Raw genomic sequence first — 7,694 nt, forward strand, 5'->3', positions numbered from 1 at the left:
GATGCTCTGACTCCTCTAGCTTTCAACTGTCCAGGTACAGCCCCAGCCAAAGTCGGATAAGTGTCAGGGAAAAATCTAATATATTATTTTTCATTATTTTTGCTGAGATTTACAGAATGAATGTGTTTGGGTAAATAGAAGGAAACCGGGGTTGTATGGGAGGGCTCCTCCCTCCAACCCCGAAGCACAAAATGTTCTGTGACTGTGTGTTTATTTAGTGCTATGTAAGCTCCAACAGACAGAGCTTGCTCTTCCACCAATAGACCTTTCAGTGGAACTGCATTTCTAACTGTGTGGACAATCCTCTAGACTACTACCAGAAGAAGTTCAGGTGTCTCTCTGTCTGAAGATCAGGGCAGAGATGTGGGGAACTTCTGGAAGGCATTTTGGTTGTGCAAGCTCCTGGGATGTGTGCACATCATGGACACAGGAAACTAGCAATAGAATGGGAAAAAAATGGCTCAGGTTGGTTCAGGAGGTTCAGGTTGGATATTCGGAAAAAAAAAACTCAGAAAGAGTGGAGCGGTATTGGAATAGTCTGCCAAGGGGAGGGGTGGAGTCGTCATCCCTGGAGATGTTCAAGAACTGTGGAGGTGTGGCACTGATGGACATGGTTAGTGGGCACGGTGGGGATGGGGGGATGGTTGGACAAGATATCTTGGTGGTCTTTTCCACTGTTAATGATTCTAAGATTCTATGATAGGCACTGAAGGGGCCACTAAGCAAGCGTCTGCTCTGTGAGGCCACCATGAGGACCTGGAGGTGTCTTTCCAAAGCTTGTTGAGTGGCTTAGTGTATTCTATTAGCATTTCTTTGAAGAAATTTGAGATCGGACTTGATTCTATTTCACTTTCTGGACTATGTAATTTTTAATAGAGTAATAGTATTTGTGGCATTTGTATTCAACAAACAATTTCCTGAAGCAACAAAATTTAAAGAAAATTAAATGCAAACACTATTTGGAGACCCTGGCTGGGCTTTCTGCAGAGCAAACATGATCTTTCTGTATTTATAGTTATACAATGTATTGATGTAGTTTAAATGTATTGATGTAGTCCAGAAGACAAGAATTTGATCATTCCGAATGCCTCTAGTTGGCAGTGTTGCATTACTACTAGCTAAAGGACAACTTTTTGTTTTATCCAGTGGTAAGGTCAGAACACAAATCACTTAGATATACAATTAATTACATATAGATTTCAAAAAGCTTGGAAAAACAGTTAAAATCAATTTTGAAAAATCAGATTTTTATTTTTTTTTTTAATTAAATAACTTTAATTTTGTAATTTATGTGCATATAAAGTAATTTGAGAAGGGACGGGGTAAAAACCCAGACCAGATTTTAAGGAAGAGAGCCAGGAAATTCAGCATGTGTTTTGGAAGATATTGAGAGCTCAGAAATATTCAATGAAACTTTCTGACTGCCACAAGAAATGAAAAGCGGCTGCACTCCCCTCCAGTCAGAGTATCCCAATAAAGACTTCACAAACAAGAATGCTCTCCAGAAACACATTGCACTACTTTGGTGCAGCTGTGAGAGTGAGTCAACCAGGCATCTGTTGAAAGAGAAGCTTGTTTGCTGCAGTGTTTTTGTGATGTTTTCCTGCAGTGACATCAGTGTGTCTGCTTTAAAATGTAATACCATATAACAATCTAAAGACACTGTATGCTGTAAAAAAGAGTGTTTACAGTATCTTTTAGTGTTTCAGTTTTCTGTACAGGTGTTCCTTTAACTTTTACTGTAATAGGGGTTTATCCCAGTGCTTGCTTCCACTGTGGACTGACGCAAGAGGGCATGAGAGTAATTCAGTATCTCTCATCTTTTGTCTCCCTTCTTACTCTCTGTTCTTCAGCCAAACCTTGATCCTGCAAGTTTCTGAGCCCTTGGCCCTATTCCAGCACAGCACTTGATGCATATTTAACTTCAGGCACATTAGTAACACTATTGACGTCTATAGGACAACTCATATGCTTAAAGTTAAGCATGTTCTCAAGTGTTTATACGGGATCAGAGAATATGGGATGGAGTTTGCTGGCATGTCTCCAGGAAGGCTTCTCCTGAAGAAGCCAGACAAGTTTCTCTTCTGCTGGGGACCTGTCTCTGTGCAGTGGTGTTTATCCCCAACATCCAGTTACTAAGAAAGAGCTCTTGCTGATAATTCTTTATGGACTGCAAAGACCAATAGAAAGTTTTCATGTCTGCTGAGTGATTTGTGGATCTGCAGTCTGAGGCCCCTGCAATACACACTCTGGTGGTGCTCATCCATTATGCTAAGTGGGAGCTCATTCACTGCAGTTGATCCATGGAACTGTCATTCCATCATCATCGATCTGTTGTTGATGATGAGCAACATGGAGTATTTTTCATTAAAAAATACAAGTGACATTCCATATTTGTAAAATACAAAGCAGCTTTCACATCCATTATCCTTCATAATATGTGTCAATATGCAGAATATTCAGAAAACTTGAACTGGAAATTAAAAAGAAAAGAAACAACAGAAACCGTCAAAACCTTTATGGAATACTATAGCCTCCTTTTATTTCATTTCACACCAAAGATGCAGGACAGAGACACTATTATTTAATTAAAAGCAATTTCACTTAGAGTAAAGTGACAGAAATAGAAGGAGGGACATGCGAAAGATGGGAGTAACTTGAAATGTTGATAGATACTCCAGGTATTCCTTTTCTTTTTCTCCATGACCACAAAGTAACAGTTCACTTCCAGTATTGGGGTGTATTTTTGACCTGCCCCAATGTAATTCTTTGCTATTTTGTTGTTATATTTTTAGCACACATAGAAGATACAGGAACATCTTTACCTTCAGATTAACTTCTTCAGATTTTCTTCCTGAGGATTTTTAAAGTCCAGGATTAATAGGAGAAAAATGGAAACATAGGACTGTAGACAGCCACACTGTCATATTCTGCTTACAGGTGTTCTAAACTATCACAAAGTTACTTAAAAGTTTTGTCCCATTCTTCTTTGAAAAACTGCTTTTTAAACTCTCCCCTTTGAGAGAAACTCTTGTTTAGCTAGCCTACACTTACCTTTGAGAAATTCTTATCAAGTGCTCTTCTCCTTAACATTTCTGCAGTGATATCATGTCTCAGTTTAGCCTTCTTTCTTCTGGACTGAACAAAGAAGGGTCTTTTAATTTCTCATTGTAAGAAAACTTCTGTATCCATCAAACCTATTGTCCTTTTCTACATCTGTTCTAGCAGGACTTCAGCTTTCCTGAATAGTGCACATTAGTATTATAGTTATGATCCTACAAGTGACTGTGACTTGAAATATGTTGTCATATACCTCTGAGTGTCACATATGCCTCTTTGAGGGTTCTTCTGTATGTGTTACTAATGGTCAGTCATAGTATGATCACTCCTGTGGCTGATCACGAGTATACACCTGCATCTTCTAGGATATTTTCCAATTTACAGTTGTCAAACTCTGAGACAAAATATCTGCCAGCACTGCTAGTAGAAATAATTTTTTATCAGAATGCTTTTTCCATCTTCAAATATCTTTATAAGACCAATGGGCTAGCCACTACTGTAAGGGAAACTAACCACTTGTGTTTCTCCCTGTAGGAGTATTCATTCAGTATACACCTAGCCTGAAGATGTCAGTCTACTCAAAGATGCTCCTTTATGCAATGGGGATGAGAATAGATGAATTCAAACATATAGGTTAAGTCTATCACCATCTGGAGGAACCAGATGGGACCCGGATGAGAGGTGTCAAATGAGGAGACCGTAACAGTTTGGCTCCCACCGACTGATCCTATTAGGTACCCATACAGTCCCTTCTATGGAAGATCTCATTATATCTGCATTCTTCTTTAGGATGTACGACAAAATAAATGATGTTATATCTCTAATCTTAACAGACCTCAAGGCTCAAGACTGGGATATGTTAAACACTAAAGTCTGTGCTGCTGATAGTCATTAAGTTTAATGAGTCTATTATGATCCATAGCTATCAGCACACACCTGTTTAACTGATATTCTGATGACAGTAGTTTACAAGACCTTTATAACAGCTTCCAGATGTGCACACTCTCATTAATATATATATATATATTGAAAATAAAGGATGATCTTTAGATTGACATTGTGAAGTGTTTCTGAAAGTCAGTATAACTTGGCAGTTCTGCATTATCAGTGTTGGTGGTGTTGCACAAAAGATGGTGTAAGATATTGCAGTGACTATCTTTTCCCCTTTCTTTAATAAGAAATTTGTTATTCTTGCACATATATATTGTTGCAACTGGGATTTGGTTGAAGAATTATGGTGTAGCGTTTAAAGATGTGTGTCATGTGGTAAGTTGCAGCTTGCAGCAACCTTGGGGCTCTGCTCAGGTTCTGCACCTCAAAAGCACTTCTAAGGGAGATTCCTTAGGCTCATGGTAAACACCTTATTTTGCAAGGATTGCAAATATGTTGCTAATCAGAAACAAGCATGTTTTGGGAAAACACATGATCCCAAAATATATGGGGAAACAGATCATTGGAAAGCATGTAGACTTGTAGTTACTTACGTGTCAACATTACCCAATGTTTTGGGACTGTTTTCCACACCTTTCTTTCATTTCAACAACAGCAGCAACAACAAAAAATAGAGCAAAATCTGTATCCTATTGTTCTCATAAAGAACTTTCCTTTTTTCATTGATGGAGCTGTGATGTCACCTGCAGCTGTCTTTTTCTTTGTAGATGAGATGGTATGTCTGAAACATAAGCCAATCTTTTGGCCTTCTCACCCAGGAAATTTCCTAATTGTTTTGATAACAATAAAAACATATAATTGTTTTTAAAATTTGCTTTCTGTCAAGTTTTTTCTAAAGGATGACAAATTCTTATTTTAACTATATTAATTTAGAATATTATATAAAAAAACAGCAGAACTGGCTGAAGATTTTTGTTTTGGTTTGATTTTGTATGTTTTTTTTTTTTACTTTTGGGGAAGACGATAAATGATAGAGAAGAGAATAATTTTCATAAGAAGTTGGGTTTACAGGGCTGGCAGTTAGAGCAATGTGAGAAGAGTTTTTTACTTACGAACTGAGAAAACTGTTCAGAGTTTGTCGTTTGAGAGGTGTAATGCTTTCTCACATTTTTTGGGGGAGGAGGATAGGGATAATTACACAGTTTGCATCATGCTTGTAAGATTTCAGTGGTGAGGCTCATAAGGAGAATCAAAAGTAGAAAGGAACATAAAAGCTATCTCTTGGTTTAATTCAGCAGCTCACAATCAAATATTTAAAGCTAAAGCCTATAAGTTTATATCCACAAAAATAATATTTTCACAACCAAGTCCTAAAGGAAGGTAAAGTTCTTGGGCATGAGAAGAACCAAACTGCTCTTCTCTTTTGACACAATCTGTAAATAACTCTTAAAAATACCTTTGATATACTTGTGTATCTTTGATACTCATAGAACCATCAGGAAAAATGGGATTTGGAAATATATATACCAAAATTTATTCCAGAGCTGAATCTCCAAAGAATTTTTAACCTGCAAAGGACAGGAAAACTTGGGAAAAATTGTCCCACAGGCATAATCAAAACTTGTAGACTAACTGTGCTGAGACAAATGGTATTGCAAGTGCAAAAACATAGGTATTAAACAAAACAAAACAAAGAGGTAACTATCTCAGATTATTCTAAGCACTCAGTATAAATATTTGTGTAACTATAGTTATCTTTCTAGGCATCTTTGCTTCTGTTCCACTGCTTTTTGATTCTGACTTCTGCTTTTTATCAAGATACTGTACATAATGTCTTTGATGAGTGGTGTGTCGGCGTGCATTAATTCGTGCAATAGCAGCAATGATGTATCTTAATTTCTAATTTCTTAATCATTACACCCAACAAACAGTATTTTCCAAATCACTAAGAAATGTTATTAATGAAAAATAAACAAGGGAGCATTTGAACAGTTATAGTATGATGAAAACAGCACAAGAAATAAGAGGTGAAAGTAGAAAAGGAGGGCAAAAATGTCTGGTACTTCAAGCCAAGTATGACATTACATAATGCTTCACTGCAGAGTGCGAGACACTCCTAAATAATGCAGGAAATAAATTCATGATATATAATGCAGACTTCAAACAACAGAACTCTTACGTTTCTTCACAAATTGAAGTAATTCATCCTGAACATAACTGGTTATCCTGACTCAGGATATCCAATCCAAAATGCACTAAAAAAGAAGTCAGAAATAGAAAAAGCTTTCTATGTGCTCTCTTAGCATTATTTTATGTGCAACACATTTCTAACTCAACAGCTGTTTGTGGTGCCACAGTACCAAAACATACCATGAAATTAGTGTTCTCCAGTCTCTAGCCATGTCCTGTTTCTTTCAGTATGAGTTTCGTCCTACACCAGTGAAGTCAACTGTGATATGGAGAAGGCCTTAAGCTGGTGATTGATGAAGTACACATAGTACTTACGTTTTGCTCCACATCACAAGTATTGATATAAACCGCTGCAGATCTGGTGGTATAAGGAAAGGACATGTGATGCAGTTAATTGCACAACAGGCAAAGATCAGGCTCCACATTTCCTTTGTCACTGGGCATGATGAAGACGGAGAGTATTTTTTGTTATGAATCCTGAAAGACTGCTGTATAAACTTGTATGATAAGGATAAAATAAAAACTTCTTTTGTATTTTTTTTTACCTTTAAAGATGAAGATCTTTAAGGTAAGCTAGTTATGATCTTTAAAGTAGGTTACTTATGATCAACTTCTATTAAAAAATTAATTTTAAAAATCATGTGACTTGCTTTCAACTCCTTGTCCTGTTCCCTTTCAGAATTTGTTTCAATACATTTTTTTCACTTTTACTTCACATGCTTATATTGTCTGACATTGGGAAAACATTTCTCAGTCTTTGACTTAAGTATTTTGCTTTCCAATAATTTGTTAAATCTGTCGTTTTTTGTCTTTCAATTTGACTACTGATCAGTAATCCACAGTCATTCCCATTGATATCTCTGGATATATATTGTTGTATAATATTTACTTGAATAATTTCCCCTGTGTTTGACTGAGCTATACTTTCTGTGGCTCTGTCATAACATCCATTGGTCATACTCATAGTGAATCTCAGGAGCTGCATTTCCCTTTGCTTTTGAACTATCATTTTTATACATGACTTTGGGAAGCCTCATTTCTGTGTTTGATATCACAGCAGTTTTGGTGTTTGTGCTCTTGGGAAATGTAGTATAGTATGCTAAAATGATACACTCTATCAGTTCTAGTTGTAGGTATTTATTACTTATAGTGCTATGTCCATCAGAGCTTTCTCTGACACAGAGATGTAAAGTACACTTCAGCTTTCATAGAACATTTTAACATAGTCCAGTTGCAGGATGGACAAAGAGGTGACTACTGGAAAGATGAAAAAAATCATCAGCAGTGTTTTCATTATTCCTGCTCTTACTGTAATTAACACAAACAAAATAGTAATAGAAGTAACAGAAGTTTTTCATGTAAAGTTTTTAATTGCTTTGTTTCTCATCATGTGAAAGCTTCATTCTAAACTGTTATAGGTTGTCCTAGAAACACTTCTTTAAATATGAACGGTATGAAGAGATGAGCTTCTAGAAAACAATGGAGGTGATGAACAATATAAGAAGACAAAAGTGCAATCTCCTCCACTGATGAGGTGGAGATTAATTAGCAAA

The 7,694-nt window shown here is 36.6% G+C and overlaps 1 long non-coding RNA gene across 1 annotated transcript in view; it reads right to left on the reverse strand.

Annotated features, from left to right (window-relative positions):
* Nucleotides 1–1,301: 1,301 nt before the first annotated feature.
* LOC116216746 overlaps nucleotides 1,302–7,694 on the reverse strand; it is a 14,026-nt gene continuing 7,633 nt past the window's right edge. Inside the window, exons 3-4 of the long non-coding RNA XR_004160124.1 lie at nucleotides 6,322–6,499; nucleotides 1,302–6,206 (exon numbers count right to left, since the gene is read on the reverse strand). This is a non-coding gene — a long non-coding RNA (uncharacterized LOC116216746). The remainder of the gene's footprint in view (nucleotides 6,207–6,321; nucleotides 6,500–7,694) is intronic.

Source organism: Meleagris gallopavo, chromosome 6, assembly GCF_000146605.3.
Source record: "Meleagris gallopavo isolate NT-WF06-2002-E0010 breed Aviagen turkey brand Nicholas breeding stock chromosome 6, Turkey_5.1, whole genome shotgun sequence".
Lineage (NCBI taxonomy): Eukaryota > Metazoa > Chordata > Aves > Galliformes > Phasianidae > Meleagris > Meleagris gallopavo.